Source organism: Oryctolagus cuniculus, chromosome X, assembly GCF_964237555.1.
Source record: "Oryctolagus cuniculus chromosome X, mOryCun1.1, whole genome shotgun sequence".
NCBI classification, from domain to species: Eukaryota; Metazoa; Chordata; class Mammalia; order Lagomorpha; family Leporidae; genus Oryctolagus; species Oryctolagus cuniculus.
In genome coordinates this window covers 88,257,782-88,284,163 of record NC_091453.1, presented here as the reverse complement: position 1 = coordinate 88,284,163, position 26,382 = coordinate 88,257,782, and the positions used below count along the sequence as shown (strand labels likewise).

At 39.9% G+C, this 26,382-nt stretch overlaps 1 protein-coding gene and 1 pseudogene across 1 annotated transcript in view; both read left to right on the top strand.

Moving 5' to 3' along the window:
- IL1RAPL2 (interleukin 1 receptor accessory protein like 2) overlaps nt 1-26,382 on the top strand; it is a 1,316,228-nt gene that overhangs the window by 517,946 nt on the left and 771,900 nt on the right. The gene's annotated exons all lie outside the window — the stretch shown is intronic.
- LOC127484977 (small ribosomal subunit protein eS1-like) lies at nt 23,763-26,275 on the top strand (annotated as a pseudogene).

Sequence of the window (26,382 nt, the reverse complement as noted above, 5' to 3'; positions counted from 1 at the left end):
ACCCTCCAATGGCCGCCGCGGCCAGCGCACTGCGCTGATCCGAAGGCAGGAGCCAGGTGCTTCTCCTGGTCTCCCATGGGGTGCAGGGCCCGAGCACTTGGGCCATCCTCCACTGCACTCCCGGGCCACAGCAGAGAGCTGGCCTGGAAGAGGGGCAACCGGGACAGAATCCGGCGCCCCGACCGGGACTAGAACCCGGTGTGCCAGCGCCGCTAGGTGGAGGATTAGCCTATTGAGCCGTGGCGCCGGCAAAACACTACTTTTTAAAGTTAAATTTTCTCCTTTCACTTTTGAAAAAAGAAAAATAGGCCTAATTGAACATAGTAGTATATTAAGTCATGTTGGTTTCTCTTTTCTTGGCCAGTTACCAGAGTATTCTCTTAATATAACATTTCAAAATAGGCAAACATATTGGGCTTTTCCAGTAATAATAGTAAGACTGAGGGGCCGGCGCTGTGACATAGCGGGTAAGCTACTGCCTGTGGTGCCGGCATCCCATATGGGCACCGGTTCAAGTCCCAGCTACTCCCCTTCAGATCTAGCTCTCTGGTATGGCCTAGGATAGCAGTAGAGGATAGCCCAAGTGCTTGGGCCCCTGCACCCATGTGGGAAGACCTGGAAGAAGCTCCTGGCTCCTGGCTTTGGATCAGCACAGCTCCAGCCATTGTAGCCATCTGGGGAGTAAACCAGCAGAAGGAAGACCTCTCTCTCTATCTTTATCTCTAATTCTGCCTTTCAAACAAATAAGTCTTTTAAAAAATAGTAAGACTGAGTGAAATTTTAACTATTGGTAATTTTAAAGGATAGGATTGTGCATTTGTGTATCAAATCCACAGATAGGCATTTCTTTAAATACTCACCTTTTCATCTCTAAATAGTAATTCATAAAATAGCCAATGAGATAAGATAAGGAGAGATTATATTTGTTCCCCAAAACAAATAAGTATGTTTGTGGTCCTTGTTACTTTATTTTTACCATTTCCAAAACCTTGCCTGTATAATGCTGAAAATAACAACTTATTTACTCCTTTTAAATGTTGAAAGAAAAAAAAAAGATAGATGCTATGAATGCTATGTAGTTCAGCTGTGTAGTATCATCCACTAATTACTACTATAGATTGAATGCTTATTCCTCACCCTTTCAAATCATATGTTGAAACCTACTCTCCAATGTGATGCCTTTTAGAGGGGGAGCTTCTGGGATGTAATTGAGTCATGAGAATGGAACTGTCATAATAGGATTAATGCCTTTATCAAAGAGGCCCCAGAGAGTTCCCTTGCTTCTCCCAACATGTAAGGACACAGGAGAAAAATGAATATCTGTGAACGAGAAAGCAGGTCTTCACTGGACACCAAATGTGCTGATGCAGCGATTTTGGTCTTTCCAGCCTCCAGAAGTGAACTGTGGAAAATCAATGTCTATTGTTTATAAGCTAGTCTATGATATTTTTATGGTAACAACCCAGAATAAGACACCTACAAGAGTATCTCACAAAGTTCATGGGAAAATTGAATTACAAGATATGTTTATTTTGGTGTAAAACATGTTGAAGTCCATGCTAGTTTTTCATAAGGATTTCCATTATCTTCTTGAAGGCCACCACGTATACACTGATTTAACTTTTTTTTGTAAAAATATATTTTAATTCCATTTTCATGAACTTTTTGGAGTATCTATAGAATTGTTAATATATGTCTGACATGATTTCACCAATGGAATATTCACAAATAATAAGTAGAGTTATGATCAGGACAACATAATGGGTTGTTAATTATTTCAGAGACAGTATTCAAGGACTATTCATAATTTTCACTCAGATTTTTGCTGATAAGTATAGTATTTCTGTGAGCAAAATAAGTTCAGATAATATTTTCTTTAAAGAGGTTGTACTTCCTTCTTGTTAGCCATATCTACAAGACATTTCAACAGTTCAGGCTAAAAAGAAATCCAGATTAGGACTAGAATTATCTTGATCAGTATTCTTCATAAGAACTGTGTAATGTTATAAATGTTCCACATTTGCTGTATTCCATGTGGTAGCCACTAACCACATGTGTCTAATGATATGTGGCTATGTGTCTGAAGGACTGAAATTTTGATTTTTATATTAGTTTTAATGTAAGTAGTCATATGCAGCTTAGAGCTATCATATTGGACAGCAAATAAAATAATGCCAACCAATCAGGATTGAGGGAGGACAGAGGGAAAGTGAGGAGAGGGCTCTGGATTGTTTACTGAAGTAAGAACTCTACTCTATAACTCACTAGTTGTGTAAATCTGGGCAAGTTACTTAATCTCTATGAGCTTTTGTTTCCTCATTTATAGTCCTATCTTATTTGGCAGGTTGTTCTGAAGACTTAATGATGCCCATATGATTGATCTCAGTTTCCATGTTGACTGATACTCTGCAACTCAGAGCCCTACCCTAAAAGGCCCTATTACTATCTGTCTATCCCACGGCCTCCAAGCAAACAAAGATTATCTCTCAGGAGCTGAGAGCAAAGGCTAGACCTCTTTGGCAAGTTTAAATTCTTGGTTATAAAGAACTACGTAGAGGTGAATCAATTTGCCAAAAGTTGCAGGGCTAGTACGTATAAACTCCAATCAGCCTCTCTCTATTATCAATGTTTTTTTTTTTTTAAAGATTTATTTATTTATTTATTTATTTGAAAGACAGAGTTATGGAGAGGCAGACACAGTGAGAGAGGTAGGTAGGTTGGTCGATCAGTCTTCCATCTGCTAGTTCACTCCCCAGATGACTGCAACTGCTGGAGCTGCACCCATCTGAAGCCAGGAGCAGGAGCTTCTACCGGTCCTCCCACACAGGTCCTTGGGCCATCTTTTACTGCTTTCCCAGGCCATAGCAGAGAGCCGGGTTGGAAGTGGAGCAGCCAAGACTCAGACTGGCCCATATGGGATGCCGGCACTCCAGGTGGCGGCTTTACCCACTATGCCACAGCGCCAGCCCCTATCAATGCTTTTATTTTGTATTGTTTTATTTGTGTGCCTGTTTAATGATACCGTTTTTAAAAGATTTTATTGATTTATTTTAGAGTTAGAGTTACAGAGAGAGAGAGAGAGAGAGGGATAGAGAGAGAGAAAGGTCTTCCATCCACTGGTTAACACCCCAAATGGCCACAATGGCCAGAGCTGAGCCGATCTAAAGCCAGGAGCCAGGAGCTTCTTCCAGGTCTCCCACATGAATGCAGGGGCCCAAGGACTTGTGCCATCTTCTACTTATTTCTCAGGCCATGGCAGAGAGCTGGGTCAAAAGAGGAGTAGCTAAGACTAGAACCAGTGCCCATATGGGTGCCAGTACTGCAAACAGAGGCTTAGCCCACTACGCCACAGCACTGGCCCAAAATGGTAGTTTTAATACGTTATGAAATTATATGTGCTCTTATACATAGGGCAAATGAAGGCTGGACTTGAGGTAAAATAAATAAGTAGAAAATGTACTAGCCCGCCTATCTTTTCCCTCTGACAGTTCTCAAACTTGAACCTTCCTTTATGTCTTAAACCCTAACCTAGGGCCATACTAGGAAAGATGCAGAGTGGATGAAGATGGATTGAGATAGTATCTAGGATATAATTCTATTTCACCAACCTGCCCTCTTGTACACTAAGATCTATATAAATATTGTCACATGTGCACACATGTAGGCACACATACTTTAATTCGCAAGGTCCTTTATTTCCCACGGATTATTCAAGGAATCCCATTTTAAGGAAAAGTTAGCAGTTTTTCTTGGGTCATTAGCTTATAAATATGGGCCTCTTGAACATGAAGCAGTAATGACAAGAAATAAATATTTTTGGTGAGATTTTTAAAAATACATTGTTTATCTATTTAAAAGGTAAAATTACAGAGAAAGGTACAGATCTTTCATGTGCTGGTTTACTTCCCAAATGTTTGCCACAGCTGAGCCTGGGTCAGACCCAAACCAGGAGCCAGGAATTCCATCTGGGTCACCCATGTGGATGGCAAGGGTCTAAATGCTTGGACTATCATTTTCTGCTGCCTTCCCAGGTGTATTATCAGGGAGCTAGATTGAAAGCAGAGCATCTAGGACTAGAACCAGAACTCTGTTATGGGATCTGGCACCACAGGTGACAGCTTAACCTGTTACACTGGGACACTGGCCCTTGATGAGATTTGTAACAGAACGGCCGGCGCCGTGGCTCAAAACAGAAATTTTCGAGGCTGTATAATTTTCCTGAGTCTCCTCGAATTACAAAATAGCCAGCTGTCCCATCCATGGCTTAACTAAACCACAGCAAGTGTAAGGAGGACCTAATGAATGACAGTAGACTTTGATACAGTCTTTTTTTTATATCTTTCTGGTAGAGGTAGAGAAAGATTGCAGAATTACAGTGAATCTACTATTTAAGCTAACAGTAAAAATAAACTGAACTTGGACTCAGGAACACTAGAGTTTAAATCCCAGCTCCATTATTAACTATGTTGCTACAGCAAAATTATTTACCTTCTATGGCTGTGTTTCCTTCTTGTATAACTGGTGCTAATAATAAACAAATCTACGACACGTACAGTGGTTATGTAAGTTAATACATGTAAAGTGTTTGGCACAGTGTCTTGTACAAGGTAAACATTCAATTAATGTGAATGATGATGATGATACCATTATCATCATCCATAAAATTGAGAAAACTGTCCTAGTTCTGTCACAGAATTATGTGAGTATATTTTGATATATTGAACATGACTGTGCTTTCCAAAAACCACATTACTAAGTCTCTGACATCAGTGCTACTTTTAATCCTTATTTGGCAATGGATAGTGGTACAAGAAAGGTTGAGGACAGGAGTACATGATGAACCATCCCCTCAGATGTGATGGAACCATTAGTAAACTTTGTTACTCTGCTTGGTGCAGTGCAAAGATCTTACATTATGGAAGGATCCAAGTTATGCCACTTACAAGTTATATGCCTTACAGAAAAATGTTTTGCATTTCTGAGACTCGGTTCTCTTGTCTTTAAATTAAGGGTAATTGTTCATACCTTGGAAATTGTTTAAAGGACCTATATATTCCATGGCTCCTCAGTGTTTTCAGAGACTAAAGAATGAGTGTCTTCATAAACAGGTAGATCTAGTAAGATATTTCCTTACAGACCACTTGTCACAGACATGCCATACATATCAATATGTTTATATGCACAAATATATACATACATTGGGAAAACTATTATTTCTCAGGTTTAATGGTCTTGACACCACTCTAGTTAAAATCAATTGACTGTAAATGTGTGTTTCTTTACCTGGACTTCAATTCTTTTCCATTGGTCTATGAATCTATCCTTATGCCAATATTGCGCTGTTTTGATTACTGTAACTTTGTAGTAAGTTTTTTAATCAGAAAGTGATTCCTCTTTGTTCTTTTCCAGATTATTTTGGCAATTCAGAGTCCTTTGTAATTCCACATGAATTTTACATACTAATCTGAAAGAGAGTACTCTCATCTGCTAGTTCACTTCCCTTATTCCTTCAATAGCTGAGAATGGGCCAGACTGAAACCAGGAGCTGGGAACTCAGTCCAGTTCTTTCATGTGGGTGGCAGAGACATATCCACTGAGCCAAATGTCTACCCTTACACATAAATTTTTAAATGAGTTTGTCTATTTTTATTGAAGAAAAAGCAGTGACTGGGATTTTGATAGGGAATGCATTAAAATATTTACTTAAACATTTTTGTTTGTCTTAATGAATGATATGAACAGGAATGCTGGAGGAAGTTCTTTTTAAGTAATTATTTATTTGAGAGGCAGAGTTACAGAGGGAGAGACAGAGAGGTCTTCCATCCTTTGGTTCACTCCCCAGATGGCTACAACAGCTGGAGCTTGGGTTATCCAAAGCCAGGAGCTTCTACTGGATCTCCCACGTGAGTTCAGGGGCCCAAGAGCTTGGACCATTTTATGCTGCTTCCCCTGGCCATTAGCAGAGAGCTGGATAGGAAGAGGAGCATCCAGGACATGAACCAGAGCCCATATGGGATGCCAGCGCCACAGATGGAGGTTAGTCTACTAATCCAGAGTGCTGACCCATAGGGATTGCATTAAATCTGTAGATCACTTTGGCAGTATTGTCATCTTCTTAACATTAATTCTTCAAATCCTTGAATACAGCATGTGCTTCCAATTATTTTGGTCTTTAATTTCCTTCTGTAAAGTTTTATGGTATTCAAGGTATAAGTCTTACACTCATTTGGTTAAATTTAGTCCTAAATATTTTATTCTTTTTCATTCTATTAATGGGATTATTTTTTTTTTTTAGATTTCTTTCCAGATTGTTCATTGGTACTGGAAAATTCTATATACAAGTTTTAGTAGATCTCCAAGCCATCTATAAATAAAATCTGTTATTTCTTTTCTAATCTTGACCATTTTTATTTGATTTGGTTATCTTTGCCTAATTTCTTTTCCCATACAATGGAGAGTAAATATTTTTCTCTTGTACCTGACCTTCAGGGGAGAACTTTCATTCTTTTACCACTAAGTTCATTCCTAGCTCTGGGTTTTTAACAGATTGCCTTTATCAAGTTGAGGGAGTTCCATTTTGTTGAGTGCTTCTTTGAATGAAAAAAATGTATTGGGCTGGTATTGTGGTGCAGTGTTAAGCCACTGCCTACAAAGTGTGCATCTCATAATCTCATATGGGTGTGCTGGTTCAAGTCCCAGCGACTCCACTTCCCATCCAGCTCCCTGCTAATGCACCTAAGAAGGCAGTGGAAGATGGCCCAAGTACTTGGGCCCTTGCCATCCACCTGGGAGACCTGGATGGAGTTCCTGGCTCCTGGCTTTGGTCTGGCCCAGCCCCAGCCATTGATTGTAACCATTTGGAGAGTGAACCAGTGGATGAAAGTGTTTCTCTCTCTCTCCCACTCTCCCTCCCTCTCATTTTCTCCCTGTTTCTCTGCCTTTCAAAACATAAATCTTTTTTAAAAAAGGCATAAAATTCTTTGTATGCATCTATAGAAATGATCATGTAGGTTGTTTCCTCTTTATTAATATCACAAAATTATAGTAATAGTGAAAATGTACTGGTATAAGGGTAGACATAAAGTGCACTGACATAGAATTGAGAGTACAAAAATAAACCTGTATATCTACCATAGCCAATTTATTTTTTATGTGGTTACCAAAGCTATTCAATTGGAAATGGATAGTCTTTTTGACAAATGATGCTGAAACAAATGGATATTCACATGTGAAAGAATGTATTCAGATTCCTACTTCACATTATATACAAAAACTTAAAATGGATGAAACATATAAATCGAATACTTAAAACTATTATATCTCTTAGAAGAAAACATGGCCGGCGCCGCGGCTCACTAGGCTAATCCTCCGCCTTGCGGCACCGGCACACCGGGTTCTAGTCCTGGTTGGGGCGCCGGATTCTGTCCCGGTTGCCCCTCTTCCAGGCCAGCCCTCTGCTGTGGCCAGGGAGTGCAGTGAAGGATGGCCCAAGTGCTTGGGCCCTGCACCCCATGGGAGACCAGGATAAGCACCTGGCTCCTGGCTTCAGATCAGCGTGGTACGCCGGCCGCAGTGCACTGGCCGCGGCGGCCATTGGAGGGTGAACCAACAGCAAAAGGAAGACCTTTCTCTCTGTCTCTCTCTCTCACTGTCCACTGTGCCTGTCAAAAAATTAAAAAAAAGAAGAAGAAAACATAACGCAGATCTTCATGACCTTGACTTATGCTATGATTTTCTAGATATGATCACTAAAGCACAAGCAGACATGGGAAAAAAATGAATAAATTAAACTTCATCAAAATTAACAACTTTTGGGGTAGGTGTTGTGGCATAGCAGGTTAAGCTGCCTCTTGGGACACCAACATCCCATATCAGAGTTCTGGTTCAAGTCCCATCTACTTCACTTCTGATCCAGCACCCTGCTTATACATCTGGGAAATAGCAGATTATGGCTCAAGTACTTGAATTCCTGCCATCCGTGTAGGAGACCCAAGTGGATTTCCAGGCTTCTGGCTGCTGTGGCCATTTGGGGAGTGAACTAGAGGATAGATGATAGATTACTCATTCACTTACACTGGCTTTCAAATAAATAAATATATCTTAATAATTAGGGGCCAGGATTGTGACACAGTGGGTTAAGCTTCAATGACAGCATCCCATATCAGAGCACCAGTTTGAGTCTTGGCTGCTCCATTCCCAATCTAACTCTGCTAACATGCCTGAGAATGCAGCAGAGGATGACCCAAGTACTTTGGCCCCTACCACCCATGTGGGAGAGCCAGATGGAGTTGTAGGTTCCTAGTTTTGACATGACTCAACCCCAGTCACTGTGGTCATTTGGGGAGTGAACCAGCAAATGAAAAATATATCTTCCTCTCCCTCCTCTTCCTCCCCCTGCTCTCCCTCCCTCTACTCTCCCTTTCCCCCTCTTCCTCCCCCTCTCCATTCCCCCTTCTCTCTTTCTCTTTCTCCCTCCTCCTCTCTGTCACTCTGCCTTTCAAACCAATAACATAAAAAGAGAACATATAAAAACATATAATTACAAAAGTAACAACTTTTGTGCATCAAGGGACACTGTCAAGAAAAAATAACTTACAAAACGGGGAAAAATATTCACAATCATTTATCCAGGTCTAAAATTCAGAATATATCAGGGACTCTTACACTAAATAATAAAAAGACAAATACTCTAGTTTTTTAAATGTCAAGAGTTGAATTGACATTTCTCCAAAGAAAATATACAAATAATAAGTACATACGATTTTCAACATCACTCTTCATTAGAGAAATGAAAACCTACACCACTGTAAGATATCACTTCCCCTCAAATGGCTATAATAACAACAAACAGTACAGGGGTGGGCAAGTATTAGTGGGGTTATAGAGAATCTGGAGCCCCCATGCATTGCTAGTGGGAATAGAAAATGTTATAGTCATTGGGTAAAACATTTTGGTGATTCTTCAAAGCTAAACATAGCATAATTACATGGTCTGGAAATTATACTCCTGGGTATACACTAAAGAGAAATGAAAACATATGTTCACACAAACACTGGCACATGAATGTTTATAACAGTATTATTCATAACAGTCAGAAAGTGGAAACATCCCAAATATCCATCAAGTGATGAGTGGATAAACAAAATATATCTACACAATGGAATATTACTTGTACATAATAAGGATTGAAGTACCTATATCATAGCTGAATCTTGAAAGCATTATGCTAAGACAAAGAAGTCATACATGAAAGGCCACATTATTGTAAAATTACTTTTGTTTGAATTGTCCAGAATAGGCAAATAGAGAAATCAGAGTAAGGATTGCCAAGAACTAGAGGAAAGAGAATGGGGCAGTGAATATTTATTGGGGATGGGGTTTCTTTTTGAGAAAACAATAATGTTCTGGAATTGAATAGAGGTGATGGTTGTAGAATCTTGTGAATATATTAAAAACCATGAATTATGTGGTTTAAAGGTGAATTTTATTGATTGTGAATTACATATAAAAAAGGTAGGTTTGAATCCAAAGAGCTCTTTGTGGTGGGAGGGGTTGTGAGGGAAACAAACCTCTTCTCAGTGAGAAAAATAGAGTGGGGAGAGAAGAATATACAAACAATGCAAAAATCTATCACTTCCCCTAATTCTTGCCAGTTGTTTCTGTGATACTTCCAGTTGCCCAGCCAGTCTTTCACAAGCTTTAGCAACTTAAAGATGCCAGGATCCCCTCAGGATATTGGCATGTCCAGGCCAATCTGATGGACCTTTTCTTCTTCCTTTACAACAGAAATGACCAAGGATGTCTTATTTCTTGTAGGGGAAGTAAGGCAAAGAATAAAGTGATTATATACGTACAAGGTCAACTGAGATGAAACCTCAGCCTCAAGGTTAAAACAACATTCAGTTTTAGCCCAAAATGCATTTATGTTTACCTCTACTTTCTGAAATTTTCCGCTTAAGATGACATGAGAGTCAATTTATTCGTTTATGCACACCATTAAAGTTGGAATGTTTGATATGCATGTGCTGTTTGTTGTATAGCAATAACTAACTATAATTGGAATATATCCCATTTTATGATTCTTTGAATTCTTAGTGATCTTCCCCCCTCTCCATTTCCTCTGTCTCTAACGCCCATAACTTAATCTTTCTCCTGCTCCACACCCAAACTGCTTTGATGGAAACATATATAGGGTGCCCATTTCAGCATTCTAAAATTCATAAGGCTTCTACATAACCTTGTTAAAAATATGTGACTTTATAGCTGGAACTAAAGAGAGCAAATTTGGGAATTATGTCCATAACATAGGAAAAAGACATTCTAGTTTCTTAATTTCATCCATCTCACATTCTCTGAGAATGGAACACAAAGCTTATTATTGAGACAAGATGTGTGAAAAATACTTCTGAGATAGCATATTGTAGAAGTGTCTACATCTTCACTGGGGCCCCTGAAGAGCAAAATGTCCTTTGTAAAGTGGACATTTCTGAATTTTATCATTATCTCGTTTCTTCATGTGTGTTTTTCTCTATATATCTTACAGGATTTTCCCCTTTGTTAGCCACTTCATTTCTTCTTTTTTTTAAAGGTTCATTTATATTTTATTTTTGAAAAGCAGACTCGCGTGCATGTGCATACACACACACACACACACACAGAAAGAGAGAGAGAGAGAGAGAGAGAGAGAGAGAGAGAGAGAGAGAGAGAAACACTCCCCAAATGGGTGCAACAGCCAAAGCTGAGTCAGACTGAAGCCAGGAGCCAAGAGCTGCTTCTGGGTCTCCCTCATATGTCCAGAGCCCAAACACTTGAGCAATCTTCTGTTGCCTTCCCAGGCACATTAACAGGGAGCTGGATAGGAAGTGGATCAGTCGGTATTCGAACTAGTGCCATTACTGGCGTTGCAGGTGGTGGCTTAACCTTCTACACCACAGTGCTGGCTCCATTTCTTCTACTTTTTTCCCCTCAGTTCTTAGTTTTTTGTCACCTTTTCTATTATCACTTTCCCTGCTATGCCAGATTCATATTTCTTTGCTAAAGCATAATTTATAATTCTTCATTTTTATTTTTTAGATAGGATTTCCATAATCAGGTCTGTCTTCTTTTCTTAACCAGTGTCCTTGTTGGCTTCACCCACATGCTCTCTAGTTCCATGCATATTTCTGGGCTGGATTTCCCCCCACTTGACCCTGTGACATCATAATCTGTCATGAAAAATTCCCATGGGACACTATTCACTTTGAAATGTCTTTATCTTGCCTCACAGTAGCAGAAATTTGGTTACCTAAGCAAGTGAAAGATATTTCCAAATACTAACAGGGTATCTTTCTGGGCACAGTTTGATATAACTCCTAGGAAAAACTGTAATCTTACATTTCCAAATATTTTAATGTATTTTGATTTGCAGGTCTTCTTCATGCCGTCCACACTTTGTATGAAAGGAATGTGCTTCATAAAGCATCAGACTGAATACAAGAAAATCAATAAGCAATCTGTGTGATAATTAATTAAGGTGCCAGAATGAATTACTGTTTCATCCTCTCCTGATTTGGGTCAGAGTCGTGCTTGATTTGGGAAGTTGTCCATTTTCAATTATGGTTTGTGCTCTGTTCTTTTGATGTGACTGGAATGAATGACTGGCAGAAAATCATGTTATGGCAGAAAAATAACAGATAAGTTTAACATAGTGACTTGTGGTTTGAATAAAGACATTTTATAAAGACAGAGATGACATTAGTGTGAAGTCATGTAGGAACAATTCTCTGTACATCTGTAGGCAGGACTATGATGAAATCAGCTTGTTTCTCTATGCATTGTTCTAAGTTTTCATATATTCATTCAGCAAACATTCTGTGACTTAATACTCTGTCATTCATGGTACAATGCACCAGAAGTGAAGCTATGTACAATAATTTCATGGTCCCTGCCTTCAGATAACTTACAGACTAACAAGGGAAAACAACATTAAATAGTGACTCATATAAGTCATTAAATATGATTTTTTCAGGGCTACAAAGAAGTATCTTGTGATTAACCAGATTTTTTTCTGTAACTTTAAGATTAATACTAAAGCTAGTAATCATCTTGAAAACTTTCTTGGTCTCCTGTACATCTTAAAGGCCAAGGGCATAAAATAATACATGAGGGAATTTTTTCTCAGGAATTCAGTGAAAGTTGTGGGTGATCCCAGCTTAGGTCTAGAGTATCAGGCAACATACCCAACCCAAGAATGTTCTCAGCGGTGCAATGCAGCTCATTACCTAGTCCATGTCTCAGCTCCATTTATGCTTCTTTTAATTGATGTGGACTAACCCAATTGAATGTTGCCCAATCATAGGCTGGTAATACAAGGATACTTAGAAAATGTTGTGGACAATGGAATTAAAAGTTTATTTGCAACACAAAAAAATTGAAATCCATGCCTGAGAAGAGTCTTTAAAAAGCTTATGGATAATTCATATTATGAAAAAACTGTGTACAAATTTCAAAAATTTCTGCAACAAAATAAACTCATTCCATTTTTCTATGATCTTTTTGAAGTATCTTCATGATGATCAATAGCATGCTTTTTGGTATTTAGTGAATTCCAGGGGCTGTGTGGATAGTGACAGACCCAACTGTCTATCAGAGGAATGAATGTTCTTAATAGAAATGAGCTCTGAATTTACGGGTGTTAAAAATAGCAAGACTCTTGAATAAAGGGGGATAGAGAACTTCAATAAGTGAACAGGTCTCTACTTATTCCGGATCATCATCAGCCTGAAGGCAGAGGGCCTGGAACAAACCTCTTCAGGTTTAAGATTATATGGAATTTGACCTACTGATGTACTAGCGCTCCTGGAAGGATGGCTGAATGCCAACTCCACTTTCCTTAAATGTGCATTTAAAGAGCAATTGCTGGTGCCAATTTATTCTTAGCTCTGTGGGCCTTCTCGTGTATATGTCACATAGACAGGCACATTACTTATATTTGATGCAAGGGTCCAAGCCTAAATGTGCTCACAGATTTCATAACTCTATTTTGTGTAATTATACTCAACTTAGGGAATGAGTAACTGCCCCTTTCTTTCCCAATGGGCATGTGATTAATTGACTTCATAGTAAAAATGCCTTTAACACAGAGATAAGCTCCAGTGGGCTCCCAGAAGGTTACATTGTAAATCTAGATAGAGTTTACCTGGCCCTTCCTCATTAAACTGGGATAAGTCAAGTTTAAAAATGAGCGCCTTTTCATGTCAGCAAGGACAGGAAAAAGCTAAAGTAAGCTCAAGAGTTTACCTACACTCCATTCCAGAGAGATGCTACATGCTAGTTCACTAGCACACCTTTGTGAGGATGGATGCAGCATTTTAGTAATTAGTATCATTTTAAAATAAGTAGCATTTTTTATCTTTGAGATCCTTTGGTGATAATATTTTTTGGAAGTCATTTCTAACTCCATTTGTTTTTTTTTTTTTATTTTTAACTTTTATTTAATGAATATAAATTTCCAAAGTACAGCTTATGGATTACAATGGCTCCCCCCCCCCATAACGTCCCTCCCACCCACAACCCTCCCCTTTCCCACTCCCTCTCCCCTTCCATTCACATCAAGATTCATTTTTGATTCTCTTTATATACAGAAGATCAGTTTAGCATCCATTAAGTAAAGATTTCAACAGTTTGCTCCCACACAGAAACATAAAGTGAAAAATACTGTTTGAGTACTAGTTATAGCATTAAATCTCAATGTACAGCACACTAAGGACAAAGATCCTACATGAGGAGTAAGTGCACAGTGACTCCTGTTGTTGACTTAACAAATTGACACTCTTGTTTATGGCATCAGTAATCACCCTAGGTGAAACCTACATTTTTAAGACAAATAAATCTATGATTTCAGAGAACAAGGGTTCTTTCTGTCCTTCATTCTCTATTTTCCTAAACATAAAACCTTATGAAAACAAGAAGGGCAGATATTATTTTATATTATTTTAATTTTCCTATGGCACCCAACCCATTAGTATAGTGTAGTGGTGAATAATGTGGGTTGATGAGCTGACATTTAACTGAAACAGAATCCATGGGAATCTCTGAGGAACTCAGACTTCAGGATTTGTTCCTCTCTGATGGGAAGATGTTTCTGGCTGGCAGAATTATTTGAATATCATCAAGGAGAACCTCTCAGAAGGGAGAGTAATTAAAGCAGGGAGTCTGGCAGTTTGGGTGCGTGCTCAAAGACAATGAATATGGATCTGAAACTAAAACCCATGGAGAATGAAAATGAATGAAACTTGGGAAGAAAAGACCCATCCTGGTTTTCTGTACATCATCACTCCTTTAAAGAACATCAGCAAATTAACCAATCTGATTTTGGGATATTATCTGGGAGGTGTTTTTTTTTTTTTTTTTTTTTTTTTTTTTTTTTTTTTTTTTTTGACAGGAAGAGTGGACAGTGAGAGAGAGAGACAAAGAGAAAGGTCTTCCTTTTCCGTTGGTTCACCCCTCAATGGCCGCTGCAGCCGGTGCACTGCGCTGATCCAAAGCCAGGAGCCAGGTGCTTCTCCTGGTCTCCCATGGGGTGCAGGGCCCAAGCACTTGGACCATCCTCCACTGCACTCCCAGGCCACAGCAGAGAGCTGGCCTAGAAGAGGAGCAACCGGGAAAGAATCCGGCGCCCTGACCAGGACTAGAACCTGGTGTGCCCGTGCTGCAGGCGGAGGATTAGCCTATTGTTCTAACTTCATTTGTGCATTAAGCCCTCACCAGTATCTACTTAGTCTGGACTGTCATAAACATTAGTGATCTTAGGCACGCCTAGCCATCTGTATAACCAGTATATTGCATGTGTAGCTGTCTTCGCGGCTATCTGAGCACGAATGTGTGTCTTTCATTCCTTTGTGAAACATTTAAGGATGATAAAAATATGGTTTTGGGGCCGGCGCCGCGGCTCACTAGGATAATCCTCTGCCTTGCGGCACCGGCACACCGGGTTCTAGTTCTGGTTGGGGCGCCGGATTCTGTCCCGGTTGCCCCTCTTCCAGGCCAGCCCTCTGCTGTGGCCAGGGAGTGCAGTGGAGGATGGCCCAAGTACTTGGGCCCTGCACCCCATGGGAGACCAGGATAAGTACCTGGCTCCTGCCTTCGGATCAGCGCGGTGCGCCGGCCGTGGCGGCCATTGGAGAGTGAACCAACGGCAAAAGGAAGACCTTTCTCTATGTCTCTCTCTCTCTCACTATCCACTCTGCCTGTCAAAAAAAAAAATGTGGTTTTGGAGGAATGGTAGAACCCCTGTGCATTGTTTGTGTGGCCAAACTTCTCACACACTCTGAGAACTCTATAGTCAGGGATGTAAAAATATTTCTGTTAAGTGTTTTCCTCATGTGCATATTAATAATTAGTGGTAACTCCTTTGCAAAGAAAGCATGTTCTACAAAAGTTTGGCTTCAAAAGCTTCAAAATTAATTCTTACTGTTCAGCCTGCAGAGCCATAAGCTACTTGAGAACAGGAACCAGGATATTATTTATTTGAGATGTGGGGAGAGAGGAGTGGAAAGAGAGAGAGAGAGAAAGAGAGAGAGAGAGAGAGAGAGAGAGAGAGAGAGAGCAATCAAGCAAGCCAGCCGTGGGGATGGTTAGTTCCCATCCTTTGGTTCATTCCTTAGATGCCCACAGAGTCCAGGGCTGGGCCATGTAGAAGTTAGGTCCAAGGAGCTTGATCCAGGCCTCCCATTTGGACAACAGGAACCCAGCTACTTGCCTCATCACAGGTGCTCTCATCTGTATTAATCAGGAAGCTGGATTCAGGAGTTAAAGGCAGGTATCAAAACCAGGCACTATGATATGAGCTGTAGGCATCTAAACCAGCATCCTAACCACTAGGGCAAATGCCTCAGGAACCAGGGCATTTTCATGTTTGAGTCTTCCACAGCATTTTGTGACCCTGAGAAATAATAGGTGTTTAGGAAACAATGTTGAATGAAAAATAAATATATTGAAGTCCATGTTGGGTAGCATGAGGAGAGGAGCAGTTTTTAAAGAATTCCTATAGGGAATTAATTTCATCGAGTTTTCAGGACTTATCATAGAGAAAGTGAAAAGTAATACACTTAGCTAGGCTCACATTCCTAATGGGTCACGTTTTATGTTTCTGACTCCACGTCATCCTTCCCCAATTTACCTGTGTAGTCTCACCCTTCACCAACACCAATTGCATAATCCAAAAAATTTAATTTAGCTATAAGCTAGGCGGGGGTGAATAAAGGCAGGTAAAACTATCACATCCAGTTGCCTTAGCTCTTCAAACATTTGATTCCGACTCCCCTGCCCTTACCCTCACACCTAAATCTGCTAGATCTTTCATTTGTTTGTGTTCTCCATCCTGGCTTTGTTTCTTTAACCACTTGTATTAATTAGAGTTCTCCAGAGAATCAGACTTTCTCTTCCCCTGCAAACTTTTCTCTCTGACCCACATGTCGGGTACACACACACACACACACACACACCACCCCGGGGGAATGAGGGAGGAGCAGGAAGAGATTTATATATACAAAGGCACTTCAAAGATTTCTTGGAAAACAAAATTGAAAGATGAGTTTGCTTTGGTGCAAAATTCTTTTTTTTTGAAATCCATAGTTTTTTTCATAATATGCACCTTTATGAACTTTTTTAAAACCCCTCCTATGCATGGATTTCAATTTTTTGTACCAAAATAAACTTATCTTTTAATTCTGGTTTCCACAAATTTTTGATGTGTCCTAATCAGCCTAAGGAATTGTTTTACATGATTATGGAGGCTGAGAGGTCCTGTAATCTGCTGTCTACAAGATGAAGACCCAAGGGCATCAATGATGTAATCCAGTCCTTGTGCAAGAAAAGACTCATGTCCAGGCCAGCAGTCAAGAAGAGTGAGAAAATTTTTCCTTCTTCCACCTGTTTTTCTATTTGTGCCTCCAATAGACTAGCGGAGGCCCACTGGCATGGGGAAGGTCAATCTGCTTTACTTTGTCTACTGATTCAAATACTATTCTTACCTAACATCCCAGTCACAGACACATCATGAATGATGTTTAACCACATATCTGAGCATACCTTGGTCCAGTTATATTGACACACAAATTTAACTATCATGCCGCTGCGCTCCAGGTTGTCTATCTGGATCTAAATTACTACCTCCCAACCTTCTGGCTTCCCCTCCTGAACTGACTACCCTGGCATTTACCCAGCCTAACTGGAACAGCAATAGTTGACTTTCCCTCCTGTCTGGCATTGACTATGCCATTCCAACAGTGTTAGTAATCCCAGATTTCTATATAGCCTATCCAAAAAATCATTTTAAAATAAAAAAAATGCTTTAAAGTTATGGCTAGGCAGGGGCAGGTGACTGATTCAAATGATTTAAGCGTGTTCTTCTTTTGATAGAAATCCCTTTCATTAGACCTTACTTGTCATGACTCATTTAGAAAATATCATTCATTTCTCTGTTCTTGTTTCCCACCTGTAATCCATATGTGTTTTCATCCTGCCTTTTCTACTTTGTGAGGCAGTGCCTTTGGGTAATTGGGGACACAGCTCTGGAGTCACATAGATAGCTCGGGTTTGCATCATGGACCCACAGATTAATAAACTGCTCTATCTCAATACCCTCATTTGTTAAATTGAGATAGTGATGGTATGAATCTCACAGGATTGTTGTGAGTATTTGCAGTTAATCCAAGTACAATGCTTAGAGCAGTGCCTAGAACATGGTAGTATTCAGTGAATGTTCATTCATGTTATTCCCCCCACAATAAAACTCAAATCTCTCCTCAGACTCTTTTCTTTTACTACTGCTATAAGCCTAGTCATTTTCACTTTTCACCCAAGCCCATGCTCTGAACTAAAATGAGTGTAATCTTAACACACAAATCCTATCGAGGTATCCTCTTATCTAAATTTCCAGTGGTTGCGCTTCACACTCAGAATAGAATCTAAACTGCTTTCCCTGGTCTGAAAAGCCTTACATGATCTGACCCATGCTCCATCCATCCACTCTTTTTCTGTCTCTGTTATACCAGCTAGGGTTGCCAGCTTGCTATTTCTAAAATTACAAAAATATTTCTTGCCTTAGCCTTTGTATAAGGTGTTTCCTCTTCCTGGAACAGTTTTCCCTCTGATTTTTCCATGGTGTGACTCCTTGTCATATTAACTCTTCAGAGATGCCTCTGGGGCACCAACTCTCAAAGAGCCATTTGACAACTACTTAGTGATCAGCCTATTCAAATGCTTTGCACTGTATTTATCATTATCTTACAAGCCATAAGTAATTTGCATATTTTCATTTATGACCTGTCACTTTTCACCAGAATGTAAGTTCTATGACAGTAGGGTCCTTGTTCACAACCTTATTAATTAAAAAATATTACTGAGGGCCTACTATGCACCAAGCAATGTTCTAGGGGCCATGGAAATATTATCATTTGTAAAACAGATAAAAAAAAACACTGCAGTGTTAGAGCCTATTTTCTAGTAGGGGGAATAGACAATAAGAAAATAAGTTAGACTTGTTTATGTGCTCCCTTTGACTCTTAGTCCTTTCATTATGAGCAATTGTGAACTGAAATTGATCACTTGGAATAGTGAGATGGCATTGGTACATGCCACCTTGATGGGATTGAATTGGAATCCCCTGGTATGTTTCTAACTCTACCATTTGGGGCAAGTCAGCTTGAGCATGTCCCAAATTATACATCTCTTCCCTCTCTTATTCCCACTCTTATGTTTAACAGGGATCACATTTCAGTTACTTTTCAACACTTAAGAATAACTGTGTATTTAATTACAGAATTAAACCAGTCATATTAAGTAGAACAGACAAAAAAAACTACTAAGAGGGATAATGTATTAAGTTGTTCATTAACAGTCAGGGCTATGCTGATCAAGTCACCGTTTCCCATAGTGTCCATTTCACTTCAGGAGGTTTCCTTTTTGGTGTTCAGTCAGTTGTCACCGATCAGGGAGAACATATGGTATTTGTCCCTTTGGGACTGGCTTATTTCACTCAGCATGATGTGTTCCAGATTCCTCCATTTTGTTGCAAATGACTGGATTTCGTTGTTTCTTACTGCGGTATAGTATTCATGGGAAGTGAGATACTCAGCAGACTCATAGAATGGCAGATGTCCTAAATAGCACTCTGGCCTCAGAATCAGCCCTAAAGGCATTCTGATCTGGCTGAAAAGCCCATGAGAGTATTTCAGGCATGGAAAGCCAAGACACTCTGGCAAAAAAAAAAAAAAAAAAAAAACAAAACAAAAAACAAAACAAAACAAAAAAAAACCCCTAAATGAAAGATCTCTGTGAGTGAGATCCCAGTGGAAAGAACAGGTCTTCAAAGAAGGAGGTACCTTTCTCTGAAGGGAGGAGAGAACCTCCACTTTGACTATGACCTTGTCTAAACAAGATAAGAGTCGGAGAACTCAGAGGGCTTCCATAGCCTTGGAAACTCATGACTGGAGCATAGGAAGATTACTGATGCCATAGACAGGAGTGTCAATTGGTAAAGTCAACAACAGGAGTCACTGTGCACTTACTCCTCATGTAGGATCTCTGTCCTTAATGTGCTGTGCATTGAGATTTAATGCTATAACGAGTACTCAAACAATATATTTCACTTTGTGTTTCTATGGGGGTGCAAACTGTTGAAATCCTTACTTAATGCATACTAAACTGATCCTCTGTAAAAAAAAAAAAAATAAAAAAAAAGAAATTATCAACTCCCAACTTGACTCTCACTGGGATTAAACATGACAATAGGTCTGATCTGATTTCATAATCATTTAAAAAAATCATCTATTATTTTTCACTTTATGTTTCTGTGTGGGAGCAAACTGTTGAAATCCTTACTTAATGTATACTAAGCTGATCTTCTGTATATTAAGATAATCGAAAATGAATCTTGATGTGAATGGAAGGGGAGAGGGAGTGGGAAAGGGGAGGGTTGTGGGTGGGAGGGACGGTATTGGGGGGAAGCCATTGTAATCCATAAATCGTACTTTGGAAATTTATATTCATTAAATAAAAATTAAAAAAAAATAAAATAAAATACTTACATGTAAAAAAAAAGAAAATAAGTTAGATAGTGAAAATCAGGGAGGATGATGAATGTCCAATGATGGTGGGGTATATGTGGCAGTTTTATGAAAGGTGGACAGGGAAGGCCTCAGTGGTAGAGGGCCATCTGAGTAGAGATACAAGAGTGTAGGAACTTCTCTATTTTCAGAGAAGGTGATCCAATTGAGGAAGGGACAACCTCCCAGATATAGGAGCAAGCATAATGTGTTCAAAGGACAACAAGGAACCCAGTGTGGCTGGTGTTAGATGAAAGAGGCTGGGAATAGTAGGCAGTAATTTCAGAATGGATAATGCAGGGAGAGATGGCCAAATCAAGTAAGGCATAGTACAGCATGGTAACGTCAGTGAATTTTCTTCTGACTTACGTGGAATACCAGTGGCTCAATTTGAACAGAGGATTAACATTACTGTATGTTTTAGAAGGCTTACTTTGGCTTCTAGATGGGGAACATACAAGAGAAGAGACAAAAAGACAAATGAAGAGGTTGTGGCAATAATCTAGAGTGACAGATAATAATGATGGGAACCTGGTGCTGGCAATGGAGGTGGTAAGGAACAGTCAAATTCTACATATATTTTGTTTTTAAAAAAATTTTTTTTTATTCTAGAGGTAGAGAGTATTCTTATCTACTGGTTCAATATCCATGTGCCTGCAACAGCAGGGTCTGGGCCAGGTCAAAGCCATGAGCTAGGAGCTCCATCCAGATGTTCCATGTGGGTGATGACACAAGGACTTGAGTCATCACCTGATGCCTCCAATGGCACACAGTAACAGGAGGCAGGACAGGAAGCAGAGTAACTGGGACTTAAACCAGGCATTCTGATATGGGATAGACATCTCAAGCTCCAAATTAATTGCTGTGCCAAATGCCCACCCTGCCATATTATTTTGAGGAATAAATTAGATGTTGTGGTGGCCAGAATAATATTTGGCCTATAGTCAGTATTTAACAATTTTTAAAAATCTGTATTGGATTTTCTTTCTTTCAAAGATTTATCTATCTACCTGAGAGGTAGAATTAAGAGTGAGCAAGTGTAAGACAGAGAGGGCAAGATTCTCCATCTGCTGGTTCACCCCCCTAAATGGCTGCAAAGTCTGGAGCTGGGCTGACCTGAAGCCAAGAGCCAGTAGCATCCTCTGGGTCTCCCTAAAAAAACATGTATTTGGAAGGCAGAGAGTGATAGAGTAGGAGAGAGTGGGAGAGAGTGGGAGAGAGTGGGAGAGAGAGAGAGAGAGAGAGAGAGAGAGAGAGAGAAGGGATCTCCAAATGGCCTCAACAGCCAGGGCTGGGCCTGGTTGAAGCCAGGAACAAAGACCACCACCCAGGTCTCTCATGTGGGTGTCAGGGGCCTGGGTACTTGAACTATCATCCATTGCTTCCCAGGTACCTTGGCAGGGAGTTGGATCAGAAGCAGAGAAACCAGAACACATATGGGATGTGGGTGTCCCAAGCAGTGCCTTAACACGCTGCATCAGTGCCTACCCCTAAATGAACATTTTCAACTCAATGAATTTCAACCATTTAAATTACCTCTACCTCCTCCACTTAGTTACAACTATATCATGTCACCAAGTTACAATTGTGGCATGAAGTAAGCTTTAAAAATTATAATCCCCTTTTCTGACCTCTTTCTTTTTTATTCTTATTACTTTTAAAGATTTATTGATTCATTTGAAAGTCTGAGTTAGAGAGAGGGAAGGAGAGGAAGAGAGAAAGGGAGAGGGAGGAGGAGGGGGAATGAGAGGGGAAAGGGGAGGCGGGGGGGCAAAGATCATCCACTGGTTTACTCCTCAGATGGCTGCAATGACCAAGGCTGGGCCAGGCTGAAGCCGGGAGCTTCATTTATTTCTCCCATATGGGTGTGCAGGGGGCCAAGCAGTTGGGCCATTTTCTGTTGCCTTTCCCAGGCCACTAGCAGGAAGCTGGATCAGAAGTGGGGCAGCCTGGACATGAAATGTTGCCCACATGGGATGCCAGTGTTACATCCAGTGGCTTTACCTGCTATGCCACAATACTGACCCCTTGACCTCTTTCTAAGGTATGTCTACTTGGAACTTTGCTTTCTGAGAGTGTTTAGAAGGCTGTATTTGCTTTGGTTTTCCATCTGTGGGAAAGAAAAAAAAGCTGAGAAGCCCATTATTAATCTTCTTGCATCAATATTTACTTTGTAAACCTATGACAATCTTCTTTCATGGGTCACAGAGAAGACTAATTACACTGACTAGGCTAATGAGCTCAGTATCCAAGTGTTCATATATTGAGACGATCTTCTCAGATTTCCTTTGAAGTTGTTCAGATGCTTCACCCATCTATATTTTACAGCAAAGTCCTAAACTTCTACAAAATCCACAAAGTTATCTGATGTTGATAAATGTAAATAAGTGTATATGTGTGGGCTTGTGGGCCAATGGATAAATATGATCAATGGGACATGTCCACTCATGTTTACAACCCAATTGTAGAAAAAACAGAACTAGAGTGCTAAGACAAAGAAATACACTTAAGTGAGCATCTCCTAAGAGAATAATATGTGACAGAGATTTATAAGCCAACACTAGCACAGATAAGTCATTACAACTTGAGGGAAGTAGAATGACCCATAACGATTATGTCTGCCATACTGAGGGTGAGCTGGAGGATGAAGAGTGTTAGTGATTCCTTAATAAAAGACAAATGATGATTTATTTGAATTATTTTGTGTAGGACAGTTTTGAAATTCCTGGGTAAAAGTCTACTACAGTGGCTTCCTTTCCTGAAGGGAGGGTCTTAACAGCTCCAGGGTGTGTGGCTACCATGGGGAGAAGCTGGCAGACAGTATTTCTATCAAAGAAGAGTCTGAGCTTCAGAGCCTCTCTATTCATTGTGGAGTTCTAGTTCAGCTAAGACGAAACAGACTGAACAGAACTGCAGGGCCTTTCTGAGCTCTAGCCTGGTTGTACCAGCTATAAGCCCAGAAAAGGATCCTGTGTGATTAAAGGTTCGATCATGTACTGTAAGTATTTTATATCCAGAAACAAGATGGCTAGTCAAGTTCCATCATCTCCCACTGCATACTGTGCTCCATTTTGGAAAAAAAGTTCATAAAAACCTTAAGGAAGAGACTTTATAACAGGAATTTGAGGTGGGAAGTTATTTTGCTACTGGTACACATGCGTGTGAATTTGTGTGTGTGTTAGCAGGAGTGGTGTAGGATCAGAAATTTAAATTTACATTTGGCCTTAGCCAAAAGGTTGAGAAGTGATTAGAAATGTAAATTTAAAATGGAAGAATTGGGAACCAAGGAATACATTTATTTTGAAATCAAGAGAGTGTAACCAGATAGACAATGGATCTAGAGATGAATAATGTGTCATGACAAATAAAGGAATGCAGTCTTTTTTTAAAGATTGATTTAATTATTTGAAAATCAGAGTTACACACAGAGAGGAGGAGAGGCAGAGAGGGAGGGAGGGAGGGAGGGAGAGAGAGAGAGAGAGAGAGGTCTTCCATCTGCTGGTTCACTCCCCAGTTGGCCACAGTGGCCGGAGCTGCGTTGATCTAAAGCCAGGAGCCAGGAACTTCTCTGGGTCTCCACAAGAGTGCAGGGACCTAAGGACTTGGGCAATCTTCTGCTGCTTTCCCAGGCCATAGCAGAGAGCTGGATCAGAAGTGGAGCAACCGGGACTCGAACCGGCGCTCATATGGGATGCTATCACTGCAGGCAGCAGCTTTACCCGCTATGCCACAGTGCCACACTCCTGGAATGGAGTCCTTAATTGGACTCTGGAGTAGTCAGGGGGCAGAAAGAGCTCACTGTTTTCTTGGCAATAACCAATGGTGTTAGGAGGCCAGATAACGAAGATTCATTCATCAGTTTATTCATGATTCATTCATTAATTCATTCAAAAACATTTATTAACTAGTCACTATGGACTCTATTAGGGCCTTGGTCTACCTTGTTGAATCAAAATGACATGACCTGCTGTGGAATTCACATCCCACTGGTTGAGATGAAAAAATATGCAAGAAACCAAATAAAATAATAATACCTGTGAAAATGCTATTGAATATTAGCCATGTAACAGATACTGAACTAGGTAATTTAATCTTGCTATTTCAAGGTAGGCATAAACCTGCCATGCTTTAAGCACTCCTTCACTACTTGAAATTATCTTAATTCTTCAATTCCTGCTTGGGCTTTATGAGTTTCTCTGCTGTAGAAGAATGCTAGGGAATGTATTTTTTACTTTCTTTGCTGCCATTTGAGCTTATTAATCTAGTTACTAAAGTACACAGTCTTTCAAGACAGAGCTAAGGCTAGATCTAGGACTTCTGACTTCTAGGCTACTTTTCCTTGATACAACCATGCTATCTCATCCTTTTTCTCAGTGGTTTTTCCCATTTAATCCCTCCTGCAAAGGTAGACTTTCTGAATGGGGCTACAAATATTAAGGGCTCTTTATACTTTCAACACCTTGAACTGAATAGGAGAGTGCTTCAAAAAGTTGATGGAAAGAATGAAATTAACAGATGTTTACTTTGGTGTAAAAAATTTAGAAATCCATTCATAGTTTTATCATAATATGTGTTTTCCATGAACTCTTTGGAGACCCCCTCAGTGTTGACACTTGTACATAGCTAAACAGTCTCCAATTCTGTATTTCCTGTTCAGGAGGAGGGTAATGACTAGAGAATAGTACCATCTAAGATATCTTCAACCTGAAAACCTATTCAAAGCTTGATAGTCTTGGGGTTGGCACTGTGGCCTAGTGGGTAAAAGCCAATGCCTGCAGTGCTGGCATCCCATATGGGCACCATTTTGGGTCACAGCTGCTCCACTTCCAATCCAGCTCTCTGCTATGGCCTGGGAAAGCAGTAGAAGATGGCCCAAGTCCTTGGGCCCCTGCACCCACATGGGAGACCTGGAAGAAGTTCCTGGCTCTGGCTTCGGATTGGTACAGCTCCAGCCATTGCGTCCATCTGGGGAGTGAACCTCTCTCTCTCTGTCTCCCTCTCTCTCTGCTTCTCTGTAACTCTGCCCTTCAAATAAATATTTTTTTAAAAAAAATAAGCTTAATAGTCCTTCAAATAAATCATTGCCACTTGTGGAACAGAAGTAACACTAAAGAGTAAAAATAAGAGCACCCTTTGTAAAAGCAGCTAGGCATAGTTAACTCACTGAAGTTTGAAGAGTGTACATATCTTAAGTAATAGAATTCCTATTTCACGTGGATTTCAGAAGCTTCAAAACATGTAGTCTTAAAAATATATAGATTTTACCATTTAGGCTCTCTGAGCACCTACATGGTGGTTGGCAACAACAAGCACTTTACAAAAGTTGGCAAAAAGTGAGCCAAGAAGAAAGTGGCGGACCCATTTTCTAAGAAAGACTGGTAGGATGTGAAAGTAGCTGCTATGTTCAACATAAGAAATATTGGAAAAACTCTAGTTGTGAGGAATCAAGGAACCAAAATTTCATCTGTTGGTCTCAAGGGTTGTGTTTTTGAAGTGAGTCTTGCTGACCTGCAGAATGATGAAGTTGCATTTAGAAAATTCAAGCTGATTACTGAGGATATTCAGGGCAAAAACTGCTTGACTAACTTCCTCAACATGGATCTTGCCAGTGAAAAATGTGTTCCATTGTCAAAAAATGGCAGACCGTGATTGAAGTTCATGTTGATGTCAAGACTACTGATGGTTATTTGCTTCATCAGTTCTGTGTTGGTTTTACTAAAAAATGCAGCAGTCAGATAAGAGTTCCCATGCTCAGCACCAACAAGTCAGCCAAATCAGTAGCTACAGCCTAGAGTTTTGTAAATACTAAGTGGGGCTATACATATAAATGCCTTAGAACAGTATGTGTCATAATAGTATATAGTATTAATAGTTGCTATTAAATGGAATGAAAGAGCAGATAATTGAAATACATTTTCTTACTCTATTCCATGTGATTCAGTAAATCTTTACTAATCTTTTCCTTTGGACCAAGCACTGTGCTGAACACTGTAGATACAGATGAAATGCATCCCCTACTATAGAATAATGTCTAGTTTAAGTGGACACAGATTCATACACAACTGACTATAATGCTATGTTTGTTCTCAATAAGCCTTTCCAACTACAGGCATTATTTGCCACCATTTATCTGCTCTTTATCACTGAGCTATTCAGCATACATAATGTTAAAGACCAGATGGTGTTAAGCTGTCTATTTTAGGACTAGTTGTAAAAGTTCATTTCTTGTCTTACATTTAACACAGTATCTTAATGAGAAAACCATTCAGAAAGCATTTATGGAATACTTACTCTT